This window comes from Lissotriton helveticus, chromosome 3_2, assembly GCF_964261635.1.
Source record: "Lissotriton helveticus chromosome 3_2, aLisHel1.1, whole genome shotgun sequence".
Taxonomy (NCBI): domain Eukaryota; kingdom Metazoa; phylum Chordata; class Amphibia; order Caudata; family Salamandridae; genus Lissotriton; species Lissotriton helveticus.
This window is the reverse complement of record NC_136062.1, coordinates 349,951,645-349,977,815: the sequence shown is the minus strand read 5'-3', so window position 1 is coordinate 349,977,815 and position 26,171 is coordinate 349,951,645. Positions and strand designations below refer to the sequence as shown.

General features: G+C 48.3%; 1 long non-coding RNA gene and 1 pseudogene across 1 annotated transcript in view; both read left to right on the top strand.

Moving 5' to 3' along the window:
• The first annotated feature begins 220 nt into the window (after positions 1–220).
• Positions 221–26,171, top strand: part of LOC144826319 (uncharacterized) — a 552,161-nt gene continuing 526,210 nt past the window's right edge. The window contains exon 1 of the long non-coding RNA XR_013609784.1: positions 221–488. This is a non-coding gene — a long non-coding RNA (uncharacterized LOC144826319). The remainder of the gene's footprint in view (positions 489–26,171) is intronic.
• Positions 14,938–15,652, top strand: LOC144826318 (homeobox protein Hox-D13 pseudogene; annotated as a pseudogene).

The following is a 26,171-nucleotide window of genomic DNA, read 5'->3' as shown; positions in this document are numbered from 1 at the left end:
GACTCCTACTTTCTAATAGGAAGAGAATATCTCTAATATGACATGATTTTGTTTTTTCGTGCGCTGCCCTACCACACTTGGGGCTCACAGCTGACCTAAGGCTGCTCAGCGCTGGCAGGTTCACATACTCACTTTTCAGCCTGACGTCATGACCGGCCCAGTCAGGTTGTGTGTTACGTGCCCTGCGCGGGGACGTCACATCCTGCGTGCTGGTGTAGGAGGCAGGAGGCTGAATTTGCGCGCCTGCAAACCAATCATGGCGCTTGCAGTGAGTGTCCTGCTGTAGCTCGCACCGGCCCGGGTCGCAGTATGCTGTGAGCTGTGCTGCAGTGCACCCTGCCGAACATTTCAGGTTTTAAGGCAGCCGAGGGAGACGGAGGAGTCAGTGACCCGAGTTACAGCGGCTGCTAGGCAGTGCGTTACTGGACGGGTCCGCGGCCCGGGACGCACTGGACAGCCTGGACTAGGTGTTACATCTCTTACGATATGTGAGTCAGTGAAAATATCTATTCATACAATTCAACATTTACTTTTATCCGCTTTCATTTTAACAGGTCATGGTGATAATATTGCATGAATAGTACTGCACCACTTGTCAGCCGTTTGTATTCTGAGTGATAAAATGTTAACACAGAATAAAGACTTCCTGCCAGCAGACCCCGAATAATACCATTGTGGATGGCGAGGTTTCTTCATCATTAGTGATCTGATAAAATAGTGACATGATTGCAAAAGCTTGTTTTTTAAACTAATAAAAGACTGGCAGTGCAATTTGTATTTGTTTGCACTATCATGTGTTCAGAGTAAAACACTGCCAAGTTTTACGCTCTGTGTTTCCCACCATTCTTTTTTACTTGATTACATTAGCAACCGATTATGCCTGTGACTGAGCGACGGCCTAATCTTCTAGTTGCACTTGCTATGGTAAAAAAAAAAATTCCTTTTTGGGTTAGCACATGTCATGAATGATCACATCAATGAGATCATCAGCAGTGCCTGTCTGCCCTCAGTTACTGAGGATTGCAGACACGCAGTCTGTCTCTGGTTAGTGCCCTTCCTTCCTTCCGTTTCTGGTACTTTGCAGATATGTTTTAAAATCTTCCTAGAATTTCTCATTACTCCAAATTAATGTCATTTCTGATATCTATATGTTTCCCTAATCTTCATTGCTTGGTTTTGCCCCCGCGAAAGTGTCACTCGTAGTCGTTGAAATGTCACTCAAAATTACTCTGAAATGATGTAAATGTCACACATAGCAATCTGAAACCTTGGCAGCTATGAAAGCTTGCCTCCTGATTTGTTAACACTGTATTCCTTTCTTCCAATTCTACGAAGATTAACATCGTAGAAAAGAAAGAGGTACAACCGTTTAACAGTGGAGGCTTTTGAAGTGACTGCCAATTGAAGACAGAGGTATGGTGGCACCTGGCGCCGCTCTGACCTTGGCACCCGGTGCAGTCGCACCGCCCAAAAGCCGGCCCTGACCACAGGCAAGTAATAATTACATGGCCCAGTGCAAAGGGGTGACAAAGTCTATAGACCCGGCCCTGGGAAATAAGTGCCAGTGCTAAGCACCGGAAAGCACCCGCACAAATTAAGCCCTGCCTACACAAACCTGGAGTGCAGGATGGATGGGATAGGGGTGGGTTTTATCGGGGAATAAACAGAGTCTACCTGTTTAGAAGGATGTTTGGCGACTTTTGATAAGGGGATCATGTCTCTTGATAAGGGAATCATGACACTGTGTGTGAGGACTCGCAATGTTCATGTAGTGCCCATGTGAACTGCACAATCCAGCACACATGACAAAACAGACAACCTGATGGACTAGCTTGTCAATCCCTGTTCTGCAAGGGTCTAAGCCTTTGTTAACAGTTCAAAATGTAGGTGCTGGATCAATTGTTGGTTTTGCTGGATCACATGTATGCCACACTTTTAAAACTGCTACATTGCAATATGACATGGGTGTTGTTGTGTAATGTCCATCACAAAACCCATCCCCATTGGAACACTTGCCACAATGTTCTGTGTGTAAGCCTGCCTCATACACAATGTGGGATCAGACCACGTCAATTATCTCAATACACCATTGTGAAATATGCTGAGCATATATTGACTACCCAACGTCTAGAAATTGACGCTGTGTGTGGAAACTGCGCCTTCTGAATGTGTCACTCAAGCATTGGAGTGTCTTATAATCCAAAGGGCTGCAATAGTCATGTATTGTGGGTCAGACAGGCAAAGTAGATCCCATCATGTATGCACCATGAACAGAGACAGAACTGTTACAGGCCATCCAAGTGAATGTAGATGATTTTGATTATGAACATGACACATGTGGAGAATCACATTTGAACAAATGCATGTTTTTACATGTCTCACAGCTGGGAGACTGTTGATAACCCAGGGGGACGTAGATGCGTACATGGACCAATACGCCGCTGATGAATGCCTCCCTCATATAAGTTGATGTTTGTGAGATGTGAAGTTTTGATGGAAATGCTCCTGTATGTAGTTGAACACAGTCTGGGTGTGTATCACATGGACCTCACCTCTAGTGTGATGAGTCAGCCGTAAATTAAGTTGAATGCACACATTTATGATTTTGTGATGGAGCTAGCCATAGAAAATGGACACAGTTCTCTATGCAAATTAGTGCTGGCATGTCAACATGGCACATTGTTTGCCAACATGCATTAGCAACATGCCAGACCCGTTTTTACTAAGATTTTGGCATGTCAATACACTACAACGTACATTTCAAAGGTTGCTATCTTAAATATATTTCAACAGATTTGTGATTCTATGGTATCCATTGAATCCAAGTTTTCTTTATCTTTGGATGTGGTGACTGTGGTTGCTCATAGACAGATAAATGCTGTATACAACTGTCTCACAATGTGCCAGCAATGTGTGTAATACTGTGATATCAGGTGTGAATTCATGTCCAAATCGCTAAGTGTAGATTCCTTTTTGGTATTGCATAATGTCTATGTGGCAGCTTAGGCTTATGTTGCATGGCTACTGCTAAATGACATATCATTTTGTCAGTCTGTACTGACTGATACAGTCAATGGAACCCGTGAAGTCACACTTACACTGTCACTGAGGCCTGAACTTAAAAAGTGGTATGTCAATGCAGCTAATGCATGTGGATTCCACAGTGTACATACTGGAGAAGAACCATGTGAGTGGTGTTAGTGATGGGTATGACCAGACATGGTATCCCTGTACACCCTGGAATGAGATAGCTGTCACTGGTGATCGGTACATTGGAGCATCAGTAGTCAGTTACACCTATCAGTCTAAAGAGTCAGTCTCATACACAAGATGAGAGCTGGTGTACGTGAGAATTTAGTTTGAGTGCCGTGAGCCAGGGTCACACCTCCTTTGTCTACATCACTGTAAGAGGTAGTAAGGTACCAACACTTGATTCATGTCTATAATCACTGGCTTGCCTCTAATGTAGTGTGTCTTTGACATGTTGGTGCATATTACAAGGACACCATTGCCTCCGCAATATTACTTACAACAACATTGTAGTAGCAAGAGTGGCTTAACCTTAGTCACAATGCAGCCTTAAGCCACCTACCTCTGTTTATAGCGCAATTGTGCTTTAGGCCCCTTTTTTCACACCATCTTTTGGGTGCAAATGGTGTGCAATGTCTCCCTTTGTAGCCACATTTTCGGTGGTCTGGCCCCTATCCACAAGCCCAGCACGAATGTGGTGGAGTGCGTAATGTATAAGACACTGTCAAAAAATGATATAAAAATGAGGCTGCTGTTCCAATGTATGCTTTGTTGAGCTGCACATATGGAAACAGCAGAAGGCCATTGCAGGAAGGTGAGCCTTTTAGTACATAAACAAGCTTTACAAAAAATAACAATAAGTTACTTCTATATCTGCTGCATTAGGCAGCACACATAGAAGTGACAAAACATAATTTAAAGATTGTTTATGTGCAGGAAGGGGAACCTTCCTGTAGATAAACAATCATCCCATAACGCAGACACCCTTGCACCATGATGCAACAGTGCCTACCTAGGCACTAGGCTTCTAAATATGTCACCAGTGTAGGGGGGAACACAGGTCTGCACCATACTGTTGTAATTATGCTGCAAACCTGCATTTCTGAAGTAGCAGGGCATCATGTTAAGCAAAGGAGGCCAATGCCACGCTCCAAGACTTCATTGTAAATATGTCCCTATGTATTTTGTGGCATGGCATGGCCTTGCTCTGCATTGGACGTGTCAAGCTTACAAAAAATAACAATAAGTTACTTCTATATCTGCTGCATTAGGCAGCACACATAGAAGTGACAAAACATAATTTAAAGATTGTTTATGTGCAGGAAGGGGAACCTTCCTGTAGATAAACAATCATCCCATAACGCAGACACCCTTGCACCATGATGCAACAGTGCCTACCTAGGCACTAGGCTTCTAAATATGTCACCAGTGTAGGGAGGAACACAGGTCTGCACCATACTGTTGTAATTATGCTGCAAACCTGCATTTCTGAAGTAGCAGGGCATCATGTTAAGCAAAGGAGGCCAATGCCACGCTCCAAGACTTCATTGTAAATATGTCCCTATGTATTTTGTGGCATGGCATGGCCTTGCTCTGCATTGGACGTGTCAAGCTGTCATCTTGAGGTCATTCCCCTGGTAGACTCAGACTATCATTTAATTCTAATAATCTGCAAATGTTCTGACTATACTCTACCCTTGCTATGTCCCATGCCACACATTGACATGTCAGTATCCTTATCAGGTTTTAATTGATCTTTTCATTCACATTGCATTGTTCAGGTCATGTTGGAAGTACCAAACATTTAATGAGAGTGTAGAGTCGATGTTTTCATGCACGTGTGTTTTAAACTTACATGGTGAACGTTGTCATTTATCTTGGATCTTACATATTGTTATATATATATATATATAATATATATATATATATATATATATATATATATATATATATATATATATATATATATATATATATATATATGTGTATATATGTGTTTTTTCAGACAACATTTCACCTGAGGAGGTTCTTGAATTCCAACTTAGGAAGGAATGGTACCTACACATCTGTCGTGTGGCCAAGGGATATAACAATGTGGCTATTAGGTACCAGGAGGAAAGGGCAGCCGGATGTTGGAAATTGCTGCCCGAATTTGCTAATACAAAAAAGTGAAAGGGACAGAAAGCAATGCCAGGCCCATCAGGTCCCAACGTGGGTCCAAACGTCATCCCCAAGCTGCTGCTCACCGACAGACACCGCACGTCCATCTGCTGCACCTGCCTCAGGCACGCAACCAGGTGCCCCCTTACAACCACGCCCTCAAGGCCCTGCATCACTGCCAGCTGTGCCATGGACACATACCGATAGAGACTGTCGCTGTCTTTTGGACCATAATGTCAGATTAGCACAAGTTGAAAGGGACATTTCAGCTATCAACATCCACCTCCAGGATAACAAGGCTGTCCTGGTGCTCCCCTTAAGAGCCCATGACTTTGTGACCCTTCCCTCTTGTACAATCCCCCTATCCATTTTTACACACTGTTTACTTACTTACTGTAGGATTTTAGGTAATTTAAGAGTAATTTTAGAATGAGTTATAAGTTAGTGTAAGGTATAGGTAGGGATTTAGGTGTTTAATTCAATTTTTATAGTGTTATGGGCTAAGTTTCCTTTTCTTTTGGGTGGGTGGTTTGATGTATTTTTTTCTTGAAATAAAAACATACCCCAAAAATATATATTTGTTTAGGATATATGTGTAGTTAGTTCATGTTTAGGTTAAGCTGTCTTTGTTCCGCCTACAGATGTGCCTTAAGGGGGGATGTGGGTTAATGTCTCATATATGTTGTTCAGTGTTGTATAGTATTTGGTAAGGTAGTTAGTTTAGTGTACAATTTATAGCATACGTTAGTTCAGATTAGGTTATAATAGGTGATTAGTAGTAGTTTTAGGTCAGGTAGTAGTTTTTCTGATGAATACATCATTATTGGTTCGCGATTTGTGGTGTCACTTAGGTTTGAAATGATTTGATGGACTGGTGATTTGGTAGTTGGATATAACAGATTCCATCACAAAAAATCATCTTCTAGGGAAAAGCTACTGTCATACTGCTGTTGGATTGTGACTAGAAAGCATGCATGATATTTAGGCTGGCAAAGTTGACTTCTGACCTTGCATAGGGGTAGTCTTCTGAGTTAGTTTGTATCTTATGACGGAGTTTTTAAAACATTGTGCTTCATCATCTTTTTTAATGTGGTGTGGGTTTATCTGGAGGTGTGGCATGGCATGACATCCATCACAACAACAATTGTCCACATCATTTACTATGAGTATATCTGCCAAGTATGACTTGTTAGCAAAGTAAAGCAATACCACTTTGTGTGGTATGACACTGGCCACAATATTCTAACAAGTCCCTATCCCCATGCTGAACATAGGGAAATGTGAACTTCTAGCAACAACGTTGTTTTTTGAGATATGAAGGACTGGATACTTCACACACATCCTGTCATCTCACTTCCTATCAGGGACACAGACTTAGCAGTAACCCTTTTTCAAATGGCCCCCTGGATAAGCTGTGCTGCGTAAACTGCTAATATATTGTTGACACATCAAAACTTGAATGGTCACAGGACAACAATGCCCTCATTGTGCACATGGCTGGTGGATGGCCAGACAGAGTCCTTGGGTGGAACATGTGCAGAGACACATTTAGAAAAAAAAAACTTCAGTCAGGAGGCTGATTGTTGTGTCATTGGGATCAGTGGCCACATTGGCAGTCCATTAAAAGTCCAAAGTTAATGTAGCATAGTCTATCTGAGGACAGTGGCCGATGATGATTCGAGACATGATGGTAAGCACAAGGCTAAGCAGACACTATCCATTTGACACAGATGAATACTACCGCTGCCTTCTCCTTATGAATGTTGTTTCGTCCACAATTTCTCCTCTGATTTACATATGCCTCCCGTGAGGGTGATGGTGGATGGGCGGCAGCACTGAGAGGCAGAGACACATAGAGGGTGGAGAGGTGGATGCTGAAGGTGCAGCCGCATTCACTAGTGTCAACAGATGAGGCATCACTGCAGTGATGATGAGTAGTAGGGCTTGCAAGACTCCAGCAACGTCTATGTGTTAGGCAGCCATAGCAGCCAAGTGTGAATCCTGCTACCGCTCCATGTTCTCCATGATCTTGCGCATTTCCACCAACTGTTTGGCAACATCGCTGGTGCCACTTGAACAGGACAGTTGTTGTTGTCTCTGAGTAAGGACACCATCAATGTCACCCATGGAATGCTGGAGGGCGTTGAGCAGACTGTGGGTACCTCTGATGGCTTCTAGGTGGTACGTAAGGTGACTGAGGTACCCACGGATCTCATCCAGTTTGGCCACCAGGCTATCCAACCTCACCCGCACCTGAGCAGCCATCTCACACTGGACTTCTACTGTACTATGTTGGAAATGTAACAGTGGGTCCTCAGAGTCCCGGGTGACAGCTGTGGTGCTAGGTGGTGCCTGCTGTATGTTTTGCGCTACAGGTGGGAGGCCTTGATGCTGCTGGATCTCTTTACTTCCATACTGCCTATGGAGTCTAGCAGCTCTTGAAGGGTGTCCTGGTAGATAGTTGTGAGCTCTTCTTCATCTTCTCCATTGAAGAGTGGGACAGGCTGCTCAGCAGAAGGTGATGCTTCTTACTCTGCAATCTAAAGGGCCGATCCCGTTGCATGTGTTTGTCCACTTTGGTCAGGCATTTACGCAGTTGACAATCAGACGGCATGGCACTTTCCATTCTCTAATCGCACATACTACACCTATTGCACACAGCTTTGTAAATCATTGTACAACATCACCAATGTGACATTTTGATTGATCATAGGTTAGGATAGTTTCCTTGTATGCCAACAGTGAGGGGCATATTTCTAGACCCCTGCAGCATCTGTGACATCATCTATTTAAAACTTCTCGGGTGCTGGTTGAGTAACCTTATTGACAATGCAGAATTAATCTGATTCATGTGTCTTTCAACTGCATTGTGGATGAGTCACTCGCACTCAATCAAGTCTGCATATTGGTGTTAGTCACTTGGTTTTAAGGTGTAGATTAGACTTCACCCCCCATTGTTGTTGGTAATGCCACCTAGTATGTACTGTGGCATGAGGAGGGCAATCATGCACTTGAGATCAGGGATACAGTGATGTACACAATGAGATGACAAGTAGATGTGTTTGATTTCCGATACTCTAAGACGTATCTATGTGCTTAAAGGTGACCAACTTACATTGACACTGGTCAATCCCAATAATGGATGTTTATGTGCAGGGAGGGACACCTTCTTGTTCAATGACAGTCTTTCCCTCTATCTAGTCACCCTTGCACTTTGGTGAATTGGCAATAGTAATATGATGCAAGCAGGAAGACATAGGATGTTGAGGCAGGCTTCTGAAATTGGTGCATAGTTGCACTGCAGACCTTTTTTGTTACCTCACAGGGATGGGCACATGGATGATACATGATCTTCTGCTTGGGGAATTTGGATTGCTTTGTTACTTGTAGGGTGTTTACACACATCAATAGCTTTGCATTTGTTCAATGCCAGTGTTGACTTTACCTAAGAGCCATGCATGTCAATGTCAATATGTCTTGGACATCCAAAACCAAGACCATCATGACAATGACATACTGCTAACTGAACAGCACAAGTAAATACTTGTCAGGTTCCTCCGGGAAGCGGCGCATCACGGCGAACTACAGAAGCCGAATCAGCCGCAGTTCACCGCGTCACGCGGAGAGAGGAACTACAAGATCCAGCATGCCTGGCGCGATCAGCGCGCACGCAGGAAGAATACAAAAGGCGCAAGGGACGCCAGGAACACCGTCGGATATTTTGAGTCTCGCCGGCCGTTTGCTGTGTCCAGCTGCTTGATGCTACTCGGGGACACAGAACCATTCATAGGACGTAGATGCGGTCCCGCGGATCGGAACTTCGGGAATAAGTAGGGAAGCCAGCGGCTGCTCGTTATTGCACCTACGCTTTGGAGTCTGGGTTGAGCGTTGGGTTCTACGCTCCCTAGGCGGATTTGGGTAACAGAGACGCACGCCACAGGAGGTGTTTGCAGCGTCTCTGTTTTGGGCAGTACCAGCTTACAGACCCCTCGGTAGAGTGCGCCGCTGGGCATTCCCGAGTCGAGAGTCTACACAGCGCCAGGACGCTGTCTCCAGTGTTTTCTCTACCTCGGACTGAGGTCCCGATACCATCAGTCGTATACGAACGGCATTTTCGGCCGTTACTTTGCACGGTGTCCTCTGTTGGACGAACACCGGGACCGGTGTTCTTGCAGAGGACGTTTGGACCAGGCCCTAAGGAGAACCGGGCCAGCGACTGATGGGTATCGTATGATTATACTTTTTGTTAGCGAGACTACTTATCGCATCTTCTTGAGTTGCATTATGCCTGTATGTGATTGTGTTCATTAAACAAGCATATAGAGCTACTTCTACGACTTGTTGTGATTCGTGGGGTTCTTCCTGTGTACTCTATCCCGAGAATCGTGGGAGTACAATACTTTAATGTCGATGACTACATTTTGATGAATCAGGTCAAGGCAACGTGCAGCAAAATGACATGCATTAGTGCCATATTGTGAATGGGGCCTGTTGTCATACTTCACTTAACATGAGCCTGACAGGGAATGTGTGGTACTGGGAGCATAGCAAATAGAACAGACATGTTGTGATTTTAGGGAATACACTCCTACAATGCCGCGGCCTTGCACTGTACTTTTAAATGCATATCCCTTTTACTCAAAGGTGGACAGCACCTTGGCCCTCCAGTATGTTCATTTTTGTCAATACGGAATGTGCACATAATTGACAAAGGTTGCTTGCAATGGCACTGCAGCTTTTGATGTGGGTACTTTGGGTGAGTGTACTTTGAAGGAGGGCCTTCCACCAGTTTTTGATGTAGTTATGCGTGCTTCTTTCATCTGCACACAAATGCAGCAGTAACACCATTACATTTGCTAGTAGAACATTTCCAAAGCATTATTGCAACCAGACCATCATCAAGATTCTGTTTAATGAGGGCTAGCATGCTTAACAATATTTACATGACTGCGTTGACCCACTTGATGAGAAGTGAAAATACCGTGTAGAGAAAGTAAACTTTCATTATGGACCTGTCGTCCTCTGACAAACAGCTACTTCTGTGAAGCAGGGCTTAGACTTATTTTCTACTTTACGTTGTTGCATGTAATTTTGGCATGCACATGCATTTAATGTAGCTGGCTAGCCACAACACAGGCACTCTTTCACCATTGTACATCCTCATGTGATCAATGTAGTTGACTAGTGCAAAAGCAGGCTCTCCTGCTTTTGCACTAGTGTGACCGCGGGACTATGAAGAGGCAAGAGACGTGTCTTAGTTATGCCTGGTTTTATTTTCTCTAACAGAGAATCGGTACAAGTCTTTCTCGCCGCTCCTTTCCTTGGAGAAAGGCTCCGTTCCGGTCGGGCTTTCCGGAGCACTCCCTCATCCCTTCTCCGGACGGGGCTCCTCCTCCTGCTGGTCTTCGGAGGCTCCGTTATGTCCTCGCTCTCCGACACCCAAAAGGAAACAGAAGAGAGGCACGTATCAGTATTTGAGTGTGAGGAGTATCAACCCTCAGGGTAGGGGACGTGTGTAAGGCACCCAGTGAAAATCACACTAAGACGTGAGATAACTTAATGGGGGGGGTGAGCAGTGAAGGAATCACAGGCATTCAAGGGACACGTTGAACTAGGTCAGGCGTCTGCCTTTCTATCTCCACCACCCCAGGAAGCGATTACGCACCTCTGCTAGCCGTACCCCTCCAGGTGTACGGCTGGGCGACTCGTGGTGTTGGCCTCCTGGCGTGTCCCGTCCTTCCGTCCCGGTCTCTCCTCTTCCTCCCGACGACTCCTGAGACCCAGCTGTTCCTCGGGTTGTCGGTTCGGCTCTTGGTTCCTTATTCACCGATCCCTCCGCCTCCGGTAAGCTCTCCTCGCTGATCCACCGCACTCCGCTCTTCCTCTCCTCCTCGCTGCTTCGCCCTCCTCCGCTGCTCCACTCCTCCTCGCTGCTTCCCGCCACTCCACTCTGCTTCTCTCTGTCCACTCCTCCGGTGTAGTAACACACCTGGGGGTCATCGACGCCGCCCTTTATCGGAGTCCCGGACTCCTCCTCCTCCATTAGACCTTCGGTCCAGTTAAAGGGCCCGCACTCTTCCTCCTCATCGCAGCTGTACTTCTCCAGACCAGTCCATACTGGGGTGTGCGGGGGCTGTGGAAACAAGAGGGGAGGGTCACAAATGGTCAGTGTGCGCCCGGCATCGGGGCGTTGCGAAGGGCCCTGGTTACACACAATCCCCCCAGAACACTTCCGATCGGGAAGTGGATTCCTGAACAGGAAATCAGCCCCCTTGTTGTCAACGCCTTTTTTGTGGCAAACCCTAAAAGCATAGGGCTGTAGCGCAAGGAACCACCGCATGACTCGCGCATTGTTGGATTTATTTCGAGCCATCCAGAGGAGGGGCGCATGGTCCGTGTAGAGAGTAAAGGGGCGCCCCTCCAAGTAGTATGCCAGTTTATCTACTGCCCAACGGATAGCGAGACACTCCTTCTCCACCGTGGGATATTTGAGTTCCCTGGGAAATAGTTTCCTGCTTATGAACAGGATCGGGTGGTCCATTCCATCATCACCCTCCTGAGACAGTACCGCACCGATGCCGTACTCCGAGGCATCTGTATGTAGTGCAAAAGGACGTGAGAAGTCCGGCGAGGTTAGGACTGGGGTTGAGGTTATCATCCGTTTGAGGGAGGTAAAAGCATCCAACATGGCAGGCGTGGGCGATGTTAAGACCGATTGTTTTATGTTCGTCTGGAGTGCGTCTGTGAGGGGGGCGGCCATCTGAGAAAAACTGGGTATAAATAGACGATAATAGCCAATGAGGCCCAGAAACGCACGCAGTTCTTTTTTTGTTTTTGGGAACTGAGTCTCTGATATGGCTCGCACTTTTTCGATTTGGGGTTCGATCATGCCGTGGCCAAGCACATAACCCAGATATTTCACCTTTTGAAACGCTATTCTGGATTTCTTCGCGTTTATCCTCAATCCTGCTTTGGCAAGGGTCTCCAACACCTGTTGAATGTGTGTCAAATGGGTTTCCCAGTCAGGACTGAACACGACTATGTCGTCCAGGTAGGCTGATGTAAAGGTAGAGATGTCCTTCAACACAGTGTTCATCAGCCTTTGAAAGGTGGCGGGGGCACCGTGCAATCCAAACGGGAGCACGGTGAACTCGTAGTGTCCGTCTTCCGTCGAGAATGCGGTTTTGTGTCGGTCCTCTTCTTTAAGGGGGACCTGCCAATATCCCTTGGTGAGGTCGATCGTGCTGATGTACTTGGCCTCTCCCAATTTTTCTATCAGTTCGTCTATTCTTGGGATGGGATATGCATCGAATGTGGATATCTCATTTAGCGCACGGAAATCCATACAAAATCGTCTCGTCCCATCGGGCTTAGGGATCAGAACTATCGGACTTGACCAGTCGCTGTGAGACCGCCGGATCACCCCTAGTTTCAGCATGTCCTCCACTTCTTGTCTTATTCCTTTCCGTCTGGCCTCCGGTATTCTATATGGGCGGATTTTAACCATCTTCCCTGGTATAGTAGATATGTGATGTTCCGCCAGGCTAGTTTTGCCGGGCATATCGGAAAACATCGGGGCGTGGGTTTGCAATGTCTCCATCAACTCCAGTTTCTTGCTCTCGCTCAATTCATCGTTGATCACGAGATGAGCCAGGGTATTAGTTGGGCTCCCCATTTCATGTTCCGTTAGATGTATCTCTGCCGGAGGGCTCCCGAGCCACTTCTTCAACATGTTGATGTGGTACACCTGAGTTTTCCTCAGATGCATCTGTAACCTGTAGCTAGGGTTTCCGATCGTGTCGACCACTTTGTATGGTCCGCCCCATCCGGCCTTAAATTTCTGTGTCGAGGAGGGCAACAGTATCAACGCCCAGTCACCCTTCTCCAGTCTTCTCCATTTTTTTCCCTTGTCGTACCAGTTCTTCTGTTTCACCTGGCTTTTCTCTAGGTTGGCAAATGCCAGGTCTCTTAGCTTGCCCAGTTTGGAACGTAGATTGCGGGCATATTCTAAGGTTTTGGTTGTCTCTTCCGGGGTTTCCTTCTCCCATGCCTCTGTGGTCATGTCCAACAATGAACGGGGTTGACGCCCGTACAATAGCTCGAAGGATGAGAAACCCATACTGCTTTGTTTCTGTCCTCGGATGACGTATAATGCTAGGGGGAGGACCTGATCCCATTCCGTACTATTGACCTCTTACATTTTTCTCAGGGTGGTCTTCAGGGTGAGATTATATCGCTCCACGAGGCCATCGGTTTGCGGGTGGTACACCGCTGTGCGTATTTGATGTATGTTTAGCAGTTTACAGACCTCCCCCATGAGACGGGACACGAAGGGGGTTCCTTGGTCCGTCAGTATTTCTTTTGGGAACCCCACTCGGGAGAACAATTCCAGCATTTTATCAGCTACATTTCTCGTGGTTGTAGAGGCGAGGGGAAATGCTTCAGGAAACCTAGTGGCGTAGTCCACCATCACTAACACATATTGGTGGCCTTTTTTGGGTTTCGCCTGCCGAAAGGCTGCGCTCTGCGCAGGTTTTCAGCACAGGTGAAATCCTATGTCAACAATAAGGACTTCTGGAACGTCCCCCGGCTCTCATTGGCTAGCTCCATAAATGGAGGCTAGCCATTGAGTGCCGGATCTGTCCGTCAAGGCCGGACCAGATTCGGGGGCGTTCCCGAGATTTTTTCCCAGGGCGGAGTTACGTTTTTTCCCGTTCCCGCCCCCTCCCGCCGTCCGTGTCCTCTCCCGCCCCCCTCCCGCCCCCCTCCCGCCGTCCGTGTCCTCTCCCGCCCCCCTCCCGCCGTTCGTGTCCTCTCCCGCCCCCTCCCGCATACTGGCCTATAGCGCTAACAAATTATGCATACAAGACACATAATAGTTAGGCAGGTTTGTTCCAGTTTTTTTATTTATTAGAATGATCCTAGAGCAACGCCTGTAGCGTCCGCCAAGCTATATACCACAGTTTGAGAGAGCACTATAAAAAGTTAACACACATTTATGTAACATTCATTTCGATTTGTATTGTAGATCTGCTCTCGGTTATATTAAAACAAGGTGGAAAATACGTCGTGATTCTATGATTAAGACTACTGTAAAGATAAAGCTGGGCTTCTAGATTGTCAGTTTCTATTTCCGTGTTTCACATGCCAGTAAAAACACCCTTGAACGTGGGTGAATGTGTGACGGGAAGTCAAGTGCGAAGGACCTTTCTTTTCTTGGACTAGGACATATGAAAGTGAGTTGATGGGAAACACGTAGATGTATCTGTAGCTCGTGCAAGGGTTCGTACCTTACAGTGAAGGGAAAATAGGCTCTGAAATCTGATAAAATCGTCAGAAGTATATGCCGGATGTGGGTAGTCCTTGTGCTGGAGGCAAGAGCCCTCCTTGTGATGGCGAGGGGGGGGGGGCAGAGTGCTGGAGGCCTCAGTGTTGGATAGTGGGTTGGGGGCAGACTCCTCTTGCAGGAGGGCCTGTGCGCAGGGGAGTGGGCCCAGATCACCTTGTGTTGGGGGTTGAGGGCAGAGATTCCCAAGCGCTCCAGGACCACGTTGCCTCAGACGGCCAATGGCCTTGCACTTGGCACGCTGCGCACACATTCCTCCCACTCCCCTCTCCCTCCCTCTGGCTGGAGGTTAGTTTTTATCACCGCACCGCGGTGACCTAACCTGCTTGGGGGGATGCCTGGCTCTGCCATGCCTGGCCGGGGGTGGAGGAGAGAGCCGTGCGCAGGCCCCTGAGAGGGACATGGACGGGCTCCGAGCGGAGGGCACCTCTTCCAGCGGCCAGGCCCGGGGCTTCCTCGCCTCCCCCAACGTCTTCGGGCCCACCGCTGGCCGAGCAACATCTGGCTTCGCCTTCTCCGGCCCGGGGAGGTCGTCCGGCGCTGCGCGCTTGGACTCCGGCAAGGATGGGGCCGGCGCGCCCTCCCTGGGCTATGGCTACCACTTTGGGAACGGATACTACAGCTGCCGCATGGGGTGGGGGTGCAGCAAAGCGCCCTGAAGCCCTCGCCTCATGGCGCCTTCCCGGTGGAGAAGTACATGGACGTGCCCGCCTTGGGCAGCGGGGCGAGCGCGCAGGGCAGCGAGGGATCCTCGCGGGCCAAGGAAGTCTCCTACTTCCCGGGGTACCCCGGGCCCTACCAGCCCATGCCCGGGTACATCGACGTGGTGTCCGGCTTCGGGCCGGGCGAGCCCAGGCACGAGGCATACATCCCCATGGACGGCTACCAGTCGTGGACCCTGGCGAACGGCTGGAGCGGCGGCGTGTACTGCGCCAAGGAGCAGCCTCAGGGCGCGCACTTCTGGAAGTCATCCTTCGCAGGTGAGGGCTTTTATCCTTCTCATGGACATGACTGGGGCAGCTGCATCTGTCTGGAAGATAGAACGGGGCGCTTTTGCCAAATCCCATTACAGCTCATGGTAAGAAACTGACGAGCAAGGCAGATGCGTGGGTTCACATGGAGGCTGTATACACGGTATGTGAGTGCGTGATGTGGGGTGTGTCTGTGTGTATGTGTGTGCGGTGTGTGTATGAAATGGTCGTGTTTGCGTGGTGTGTGCATGGTGTGTACATGGGATATGTGTGTGCGCAGTGTGTGTGTTTGTGCATGGTATGTGTGGGGGGTTGTGTTTGTATATGGTCTGTGTGTTTCGCGTATGTGAACATAGCTCGTGTGTACATGCTGGGTATGTGTGGGGTTTGTGTTTTTATATGGTATGTGTGTTTCGCGTGTGTGATTATAGCTGTGTGTGGACATGTGTGTGGACATGCCATGTGTATGTGTGCATGGTGTTTATGTCCGTCTGTCTGTCAAGGGGGATGTTTTAATAATGGAAGTTATGGGCCACCAAAACGTCCAGGGGAACACACATGCGGGCGCACTCGGCGTATTGCATTGCAACTCTCAGAATGATTCCCGTAATCACATCGCGTCCGGAGAGCTTTCCTCTGGGCTGAGGGTTTCTGAATCCCATGTGAAGTTTGACAAGTGCACACCACGACACTGCGCTTGACATGCAAACAGCGCCTCGGTTAATATGTGCTTGGAGAAGCCTCCCCACACACAGACCCAATTACACCGAACCTCTGGCACATGTCGTCAGACGCCACGGAGGTAACAACAGGGGCTGCGCCGCGATTCCTGAATTTCATCAAGTATAAATTATGTGCACTACAACTCGCTTAAGTGCCGGCGATTTATGTGCAGGGAGGCATGCCTCTGCCCTCCCAGGCGCCTTTCTATTCTCGCCCGTGCTACACGCTCCGGACAAATTCAAACATTGAAACTTTGCGACCGCCACACATATTACAAGACTTTTCTGGAACTCAATTGCTTTTACTTTGGGCTTTTGTTCCGGGGCAACCTTTATCAGTGGATCTGGTGTAAGAAAGCAATGTCACTCTGACATTTTCTGGAAATGAATGTGAATGCGATTCTCTTAGAAAAGCCGAAGTTCTTTCGCATCTGTTGCATGGCAATCGATACATATTGTATGGACATTTTCTTGCGTAACTGCAGTTATTCAGACACCGGATATTCGTGAAAGAATAAAGTATGTATATCAGAATAAGGGCAATTTATTGTTCTTAGTGGACACTGAAATAGCAGACCACGCATTTCTGTTTAGCCAAGTTTATTACATTATATGACTTTGAGCGAAATAAAAAAACACATGTACATCGAACGTTATTAAATACAACACATGTTTACGTAAATTAGTATTTCCTGCTTTTAGCTATCGCTGAAATAAAAGTCAGTACAATTTATCTGTTTTTTAGCAGTAAGAGCATTAAAAATAGCCCAAGATAGTGTCCCTAAATTAATTTTTAAAAAGTGCAGTTTAATTAAAAGCAGACGATGGCTGTCCATGAAACGGTAATCCACAGGGTTTCTTCCAATTTGTGAAGTTTGATTTCGGGCCTCGTTTTATCTTAAAATATAAACTATATTTTTACTCAAATCCGTTCATTTTATTAGGAGTTTCTAGATAAACACTAAGGAATATATGTTGCTTTGTTGTTTCAAACAGTGCACCCTGTGAAATGGTCGTCAGTGAAATAGTACATTATCGGCTTTGTTCTGGTTTGTGCCATTCACTTTTCGGTGACAGTTGTCAGTGGAACAATACACTCTATTTGGTTACAGTGGGTGCAGGTTATGGTTGCTATCAGGGTATTTCGACAGTATCTTGGTGCTGAGAGGCAGTAAGAGTGTGCAAAATACAACTCAAGAATCCTAACCAAGAAACAGGACAGGTCTTCCTACCTCTCTGTGTGCACTGAAAAGGCCCTGACATGTCCTGACACATTTAGCTGCTGGTATTCTGATTCTCACATTTTGGTTGGCAATGAAACATATAAACAATTTGTGCACGTAATTGTTATATATTAGTTAGTGAAAACAAAAAAACTAAATATTTTGTTTAAATTCGTGCAGTTTATTATTAGGCGAAGACGTCAGTCAACTAAGAAATTACATTTTGGTGCGATTAGTGCGGTTTATGATGAGGTGTTGGGTGCCAGTGAAAACAAATAATATTCATTTTGCTGCCATGTGTGCAGTTTATACAGAGGAGGTAGCTGCCACTGCAGTATTAAACTATATTTCATGTACAATTATTTCAGTGGGTGCTCAGTTGAGGTGTTACTAGTGAAACAGTAAATTGACTTTTGTATACATTTTGTGCAGTTTAGGAGGTGTGTGTTGTCAAGCAAAAAGCTAAATATTGTGCAACAGTTAGTGGTGTTGGATGGTTGTTACTGAAGCAATAACATGTATTTTATACATTAGAGCAGTTCAATACTTGGTCTTGGTATACACCCAATATGCTTTTTGGGTTTCGCCTGCCGAAGGCTGCGCTCTGCGCAGCTTTTCGGCGCAGGTGAAATCCTATGTTGACCATAAGGACTTCGGGGACGTCCCCCGTCTCTCATTGGCTAGCTCCATAAATGGAGGCTAGCCATTGAGTGCCGGATCTGTCCGTCAAGGCCGGACCAGATTCGGGGGCGTTCCCGAGATTTTTTCCCAGGGCGGAGTTACGTTTTTTCCCGTTCCCTCCCCTTTCACTGAAAGTCTGTCCATTCCCGCCCCCTCCGTGTGCCTTTCCGCCCCCCCCCCTCGCTGTCCTGTGCACGTTTCCCGCCGTCCGTGTCCTCTCCCGCCCCCTCCCGCCGTCCGTGTCCTCTCCCGCCCCCCTCCCGCCGTCCGTGTCCTCTCCCGCCCCCCTCCCGCCGTTCGTGTCCTCTCCCGCCCCCTCCCGCATACTGGCCTATAGCGCTAACAAATTATGCATACAAGACACATAATAGTTAGGCAGGTTTGTTCCAGTTTTTTTATTTATTAGAATGATCCTAGAGCAACGCCTGTAGCGTCCGCCAAGCTATATACCACAGTTTGAGAGAGCACTATAAAAAGTTAACACACATTTATGTAACATTCAGTTCGATTTGTATTGTAGATCTGCTCTCGGTTATATTAAAACAAGTTGGAAAATACGTCGTGATTCTATGATTAAGACTACTGTAAAGATAAAGCTGGGCTTCTAGATTGTCAGTTTCTATTTCCGTGTTTCACATGCCAGTAAAAACACCCTTGAACGTGGGTGTAGCCCCAGCCTGCCGCAGACTATCGCTGCAAAACGCCCATGCAGCTTATGACCGGCTCTATAGCGAAGCAGCCACTGTTAGTCTCCACTGCCATCACACTGTTAGTCTCCACTGCCATCACAGGAGCTAACACTGAATCCATTCAATGGACAGAGGTACTTACTAATGTCATATGGCATCTTCCCGGTGACTGCTCTCTGCTAGGGTTCGGCGGAGGATCTGTCAGCCGTAGCTCCTGACAGGCAGTGGATGGTGCGCCTGCTACCAAGCTTCTCCTCAAACCCGGAAGAAGGCGGCGGGCTCGCGACTCTCCGTAGGCTGTTACCATATATAGTCAACTCGGTGCCTAGTTTCCAGCGGCCGCCCTTCCCTCGGAGCCAGCGCTGCTGCCTGCAGAAGGAACTGGCGGAAGCAACGTCAGGAGACCTGGCCAGTGAGCAGCCAGGGAAATGAGGAAGAGGCGCTGGAATAGAAACATAGAGAGGAGGAGGACGATCAGCCGGTCTCAACAGTACGGGAAGCTGGTGGCCATGTTGGAACTTATCATTTTCTACTTTACTGGGCACAGAATGAGTTCGAATCGTAAAATAAAAGAGATAAGATGCAATGTTGGACATTTCCTTTCAGTTTTGTTGTGTTTTCAATCTACCACAACACAGTCGCCCTATTAATACATTTCAAGTATTCCCTTTCTAGTTAGATGGACTTACATAGTTCGATGAAACAGTTACTTTTTACTATAATAATTAAAAGACACAAACGTATGTCACTCTAAAGTGAATGCTGTTTAAGATGGCCGTCCTGTGTTCAAATCACATTGCGAGTCTTGCCTACATACACACATCGCCACTGCTACAATAATTAGTATGAGTCAGGTGTAGGTGTGGCTCCGATTTTAGGGTGTGGTTCCTTGTAGGAAAGATTTGAACACCTATTAAATACACTGAACAAGCAGCGTAAGTGTTACGTTTTTTCCCGTTCCCTCCCCTTTCACTGAAAGTCTGTCCATTCCCGCCCCCTCCGTGTGCCTTTCCGCCCCCCCCCTCGCTGTCCTGTGCACTTTTCCCGCCGTCCGTGTCCTCTCCCGCCCCCTCCCGCCGTCCGTGTCCTCTCCCGCCCCGAATGACGGGAGAGAGGGGAGAACCAAGGAAGGAAGAACCAGCATTTACAATGCAACGGTTTCGCCTTTGGAAAAGTTAGAGCTATTGGCAATGTAAAGGACAATGCCATTTATTTATCTGTTTTCAAAACCAACACATAAATACAAATGTTGTCATTTACAATGCCAATAGCTCAAACTTTTCCAAAGGCGAAACCGTTGCATTGTAAATGCTTGTTTGTTTTTGGTAAAGGGCCGATGAGGTCCCTCCCCACCCTCTAAAAAGGGACTCCAATGATGGGGAGGGGTTGTAACGGTACGGCTGGAGGTTTTGTCATGTTCCTTTTTTGACACACATCGCATTCCTGGCAATAGGTCATCGCATCTCTATAAATCCTCGGCCAATAGAAGCACTTTAGTAGGTTTTGAGTCGTTTTTTCTGCCCCGGTATGGCCTGCCACCAGGTGTGAGTGGGAATAAAACAGTACTTGCTCTCTAAACGGTACCGGGACAAGCAGTTGTTCTGGATCTTCTTCTTTCCCTTGTCTATACAACAAGTCGTTTTTGATAAAGAGACGAGGATATGTGATAGGGTCTGTCCCTTGGTTTTGGTGTGCTGTCTCCCAGGCATTGAACAAAGTCGGGTCATTAGCTTGTGCGAATTGAAAACTTCTGTCCAGTACCCAAGGTTCAGGGGAGTCCATTGCTGGGATAGATGTCCTCATTCCGGGGGCAGTCCTTCTCCCCCTGTCCGACCCTATACTTTTTTTAAACATATCAAGAAAAGCAGGATTGTCCGTTCCGATGATCAGGTCCTCGGGAAGAGAGGACAACACCCCCACTCTTACTCGGAATGGGATGCCCTTCTGGGGTATCAACGGTAGTACCGCCACGGGGTACGGTCTCACATCACCGTGGACACACCTAATGTACACTCTCTCTTTGGGTATGACCTGGTGGGGACGCACGTGATGGGCCTGTACTACGGATTGACGGCAGCCTGAATCAAGTAGGGCTTGTACCGGGTTACCGTTGATCTCCATACTTACGCGATAGGCGTGCCCCATCTCCGCTGAGTATAGCACCGTCCGGGGTAAGTATCCCACCTCCATGGGCTCCTCAACTGGTTTCCTTCATGGACATAGCCGGGCTATATGGCCCCAGGTTCCGCACTCAAAACACTGCGGTCCGCTATGCGGCAAGGGCTCTGTTCTCCAAGACCGGGGTTTCATTGGTTCCGGGGCCTTCAAGGGTCTCCTCTCGCTTTTGAAGGGGGGTTTCTGTTTTTCTGCCTCCCTCATCATGGGTGGTCTCTGTGGTACTCTCGAGAATGTGTTCGCCATCTCGACTGCCTGGCTGGTGGTTAGATCATGGTGCTGTTTTAGCCACCTTTGGGTAGCGAAAGGCAGGGCATCAAGGAATTGTTCCAGATATATGCGGTCCATAATCTCTTCTTTGGTACTATCGTTGGGGCTAAGCCATTTATCCGCGGCCATCTTTAGGCGGACAAACAGTGTTTTTTGTATCTCTCCCGGTACCCCTCTCTCTCGTCTGAATCGGAGCCGGTAAGCCTCTCTATCCAGGCAAAGATGTTCCAAAATGATCCTTTTTATTTCCGTATACGGGGTGTCCCCTCGGGGGTTGGCCACCTGGTAGGCGGCTTGACCTTCCCCACCAACAATGGGGCCAAAAAGAACGGCCATTTCACTCCCGGCCATCCACAGGCTCTGGCAGCCCGCTCGAAATTAAGCAAAAAGGCATCCGGATCCTCCCCAGGTTGATATTTCTGCAACGATACCCCCCCCCATGTTATGGGGTATACTGCCTACCGCCACTGGTCCATCAGATTGAGGGGGGTTGAGTGCACGGGCCACCACGGCCGCCTTGATCAGTTCCCTTTCTTCGTCAGCCGCACACAGTTGTTGCTCGGCCAGCCGTTCCAATCTCTCCTGTCCTTGTACGAGAGCTTGTACCACTTCTTCCATCTTTGTAGCACAGACGGAGTCTATGCTCGCATTCTCCACCAGTGTGACCGCGGGACTATGAAGAGGCAAGAGACGTGTCTTAGTTATGCCTGGTTTTATTTTCTCTAACAGAGAATCGATACAAGTCTTTCTCGCTGCTCCTTTCCTTGGAGAACGGCTCCGTTCCGGTCGGGCTTTCCGGAGCACTCCCTCCTCCCTTCTCCAGATGGGGCTCCTCCTCCTGCTGGTCTTCGGAGGCTCCGTTATGTCCTCGCTCGCCGACACCCAAAAGGAAACAGAAGAGAGGCACGTATCCGTATTTGAGTGTGAGGAGTATCAACCCTCAGGGTAGGGGACGTGTGTAAGGCACCCAGTGAAAATCACACTAAGACGTGAGATAACTTAATGGGGGGGGTGAGCAGGGAAGGAATCACAGGCATTCAAGGGACACGTTGAACTAGGTCAGGCGTCTGCCTTTCTTTCTCCACCACCCCAGGAAGCGATTACGCACCTCTGCTAGCCGTACCCCTCCAGGTGTACGGCTGGGCGACTCGTGGTGTTGGCCTCCTGGCGTGTCCCGTCCTTCTGTCCCGGTCTCTCCTCTTCCTCCCGACGACTCCTGAGACCCAGCTGTTCCTCGGGCTGTCGGTTCGGCTCTCGGTTCCTTATTCACCGATCCCTCCGCCTCCGGTAAGCTCTCCTCGCTGATCCACCGCACTCCGCTCTTCCTCTCCTCCTCGCTGTTTCGCCCTCCTCCGCTGCTCCACTCCTCCTCGCTGCCTCCCCCCACTCCACTCTGCTTCTCTCTGTCCACTCCTCCTGTGTAGTAACACACCTGGGGGTCATCGACGCCGCCCTTTATCAGAGTCCCGGACTCCTCCTCCTCCATTAGACCTTCGGTCCAGTTAAAGGGCCCGCACTCTTCCTCCTCATCGCAGCTGTACTTCTCCAGACCAGTCCATACTGTGGTGTGCGGGGGCTGTGGAAACAAGAGGGGGGGTCACAAATGGTCAGTGTGCGCCCGGCATCGGGGCGTTGCGAAGGGCCCTGGTTACAACTAGTCAACTACAATGATCACCAATGCATATTGTGTTACAGTACGGAGCCACATTGGTGTATGTACAGTGCTGTGCTGTGTTTCAAAAGTGGAAGAGGGTTGTGTTGAGCCAAGTGGGCTGACCAATGCTCAGTTACTTTTTGGAATATTTACAACCCATAACACCACAGGTACGTCACTTTGATTGACTTTCCTGTGGTAATATGTGCTTACAATGCAGCTTAAATCCACTGGTCTTCACAATGCAATACGAGGAGAGACTTGTTTTTCTCCTTGTTTTTGCTGTTTCTATGTGTGCTACGTTGTGCAATACACATAGAAACAGCAAAAGGCCAATGATTATTTTTGTGCAGGAGTGGGAGACCTACCTGCACAGAAACAATCCATCCCGTAATGCAGACACACTTTTACTGAGGTGCGAGGGTGCCTGCATTGGTGGTGGGCAGCTAACTTTTGAAACAGCGCTGGGATGCCTGGCTTCACCTTGGGGGTGCCCAGGAGTGGACATTTCACAGGGAAAATCCAGGAAGGGTTCCACAGTGGTATGCGTTACAGCGCCAGGACACCCCAGTTGTGGTATAAGTGCGCTTTACAAGTACAAATTTCATTTCAATAAGGTGCAACCTAGTGTTACTGAATTGGCGGAGTGTGGTGCTGAGCCGAGGAGGCTAATGTAACGCCCCGCCACTTCTCTAGTCAATATGGCCCTTTGCTTGTTACGTTAACCCAGAGTTAGGAGACACTTGTGTGGTCAAATATCTTTATATGTGCATATTTATATGTGCATGTGTGCTGTATTAAAAGTCACTTACACCACCATTATGTGTCTTTATATGTGTTAAACAGCTAAAGTGACATGTGAATATACCCCCAAGTACTAACATATCTGGAATTTGGTCTGCACACTGTGTGGGCGGGCACTAAGATCCACTTAGATGAATAGAAGCAACATTACTGCCCCACCCCACTGTCCCTGTTTGTTACTTACCCTGTTGCTAATGTTGCTGGTCATATTCAGCATTATCCTGTCCCTCGACTCCAACCACAGACTGCTCAAAGATGACTGCCGACTCCTGTTCCTCCAAGGCATGAAGCTTCTCCTGTGGCTCTGGACTCCCACCTCCGGTCTGCCGTGCTGCCTGCAGATTGTTGGATAGTTTTTGCTTAGTCTTGCGCTTGGCAACATGCCAGCGCTTTTTGCAGTTGGCCACTTTCCTCTTGACTTCTGCTACTGCATTCACCTTGGCCACATTGGACATCCAAATGGCATTTTTGTCCCCAGTGACACCCTGGAGCTGACGTTGATTCTCCGTCACCTCCGCAATCAGGATCTCATTTTCCTCCTGACTGAATCTTTTTTTCCTCTTCCTCTTCCCATGGGACTGTGGCTGGTCAGGGTGTTGGTATTGCCTGCTAAACTGGGTACAGCCTGTTCCATTTTTCTTCCACGTTTGTATTTTGTTTTTGTGGTTCGCAGGCTTTTTTTGGTTTCGTTTTCCCATAATGCATGAAAAAAGTAACTGGATGCTGACTAAGGTGAATTTTCTGGCATCTAACGGGCCGGCCATGACTTTTTTAGGTCGAGCTGACGTTAGCATTCATGCGAAGCATGAATGCTGTCAGCTCGACAACTAATGTGATCCGTTTTCAGGAGAGTGGACACCAAAGTGTTACGAGCGTCGGATTTGACCTCGGGAGCGAGCGTCTGGTAGCTGCGCATGCGCAAAGCCGCTGCGCATGCGCAAAGCCCTTGCTCACACACAGGCAGTCCCCACCTCTCTGCATGCACGCACGCACACACACACAGGCGCGCGCATGCACACGCAGGCATACAGCACCCATACAGGCACACATACAGGCACATTATCCCCTACCTCGCATTCTCTCTCAATCACACACAGTCACGCATGTGCACACACGTTCCCTCGCGCACACACTCCCCCCCCCACGCATACAAACAGGCACGCACGCACTTTACATCAGCCCTGGGCCCCACTCACCAACTGCGCTCTTCCGGCGGGGCTCCTCACGGCGCGTCTCCATCTAAATCGGGGCTCCCTCAGGTCAGAGGAGCCCCGCAACAGGCGCCACACATCTCCTTCTCCCCGGCCCCCTCCTGGGGACCCGGGCTATACCGGACGGCAGGGCGCTCCATGCGCCGGCAGCTCGCGGACCTGGGGAGGCGGGACTTCCGGTCGGCCGCGAGCGGATTGGCCGGCCGGCCAAGAGCTTCCGGGTCCGTCTGCAATGGCGGTCACGAGGCATCAAGACTACTGAAGTGCTATTCGCACATGCTGGGTAAACAAATGTATTGCACGTAGAGACTATGTTGTGGTTTTTTTTTGCTTTAGGCGCTTTGGCGGTCTCCTCCCTGGGCAGCACCAGCCGAGCAACACTTAGTCAGGCGCTGCCACGGTCATGAGCTGCAGGTCACACCGATGTGCACGCTCACGCCGTGCCTACAACGCGCGGATGCTCTTTCACTTTCCCTTGTTCTGTGCAGTTTTTGACTCCAGGAGTGTGATTGGACATTAGCCTTTCTATGTGCGATGTATGTTATATATATATAGCGAGGTGGTGAGTACGTTCTCTCGGGCAGCATGGGTTTATTTATGTTAGATGAGAATACCAGCAGCATGTTGTGTAGGGCAATGACATACGCTCTTGCAAGCAGCACGTGCACAGCAGTGAGGATGTATGTTTCTTTTGGCAGCACGAGCCGTGCATCAGCTGTGATGTAATCTGTCTGCCAGCATAGCGGCGCGCGCTTCTGATATGTATTACCATTGACTGTTTGCACTGATGTGTATCGTGCACATACATTGTGGATGTAGGCTCTGAATATCGACCTGCGTTTTGTGTCAGTGTTGTTTGTGAAGCCTTCTGATGTGTGCACATTTTCTGTCAGTTACTGCAAGTGTCTGTATGTTCTCTCTAGCAGCCTGGGTGTTGGTGCATCAGTAATGTGTGTCGTTTATGACCCCTCGCTGTGCGCGTCAGTGATGCACATTATGTGGGACGTCGTAGGCCCTGCAATGTCAATGCGTGTCCCGCCTGCCTGAATTGCAGTGCCTTGGAGATGTGTATTTTCCTCAGCCGGTTGAGGGTGGGTAGTGTAGAAATGTGTTATTTATGGCAGCGTGACCTTTGACGTGTGCGATCATTGGACGCCGGTTACATCGCAGACAGTATATCGGAGACGTTAGATCTCTGGGCAGCGCGGAATTGCACCGGAGATGGGTGCGCTGTA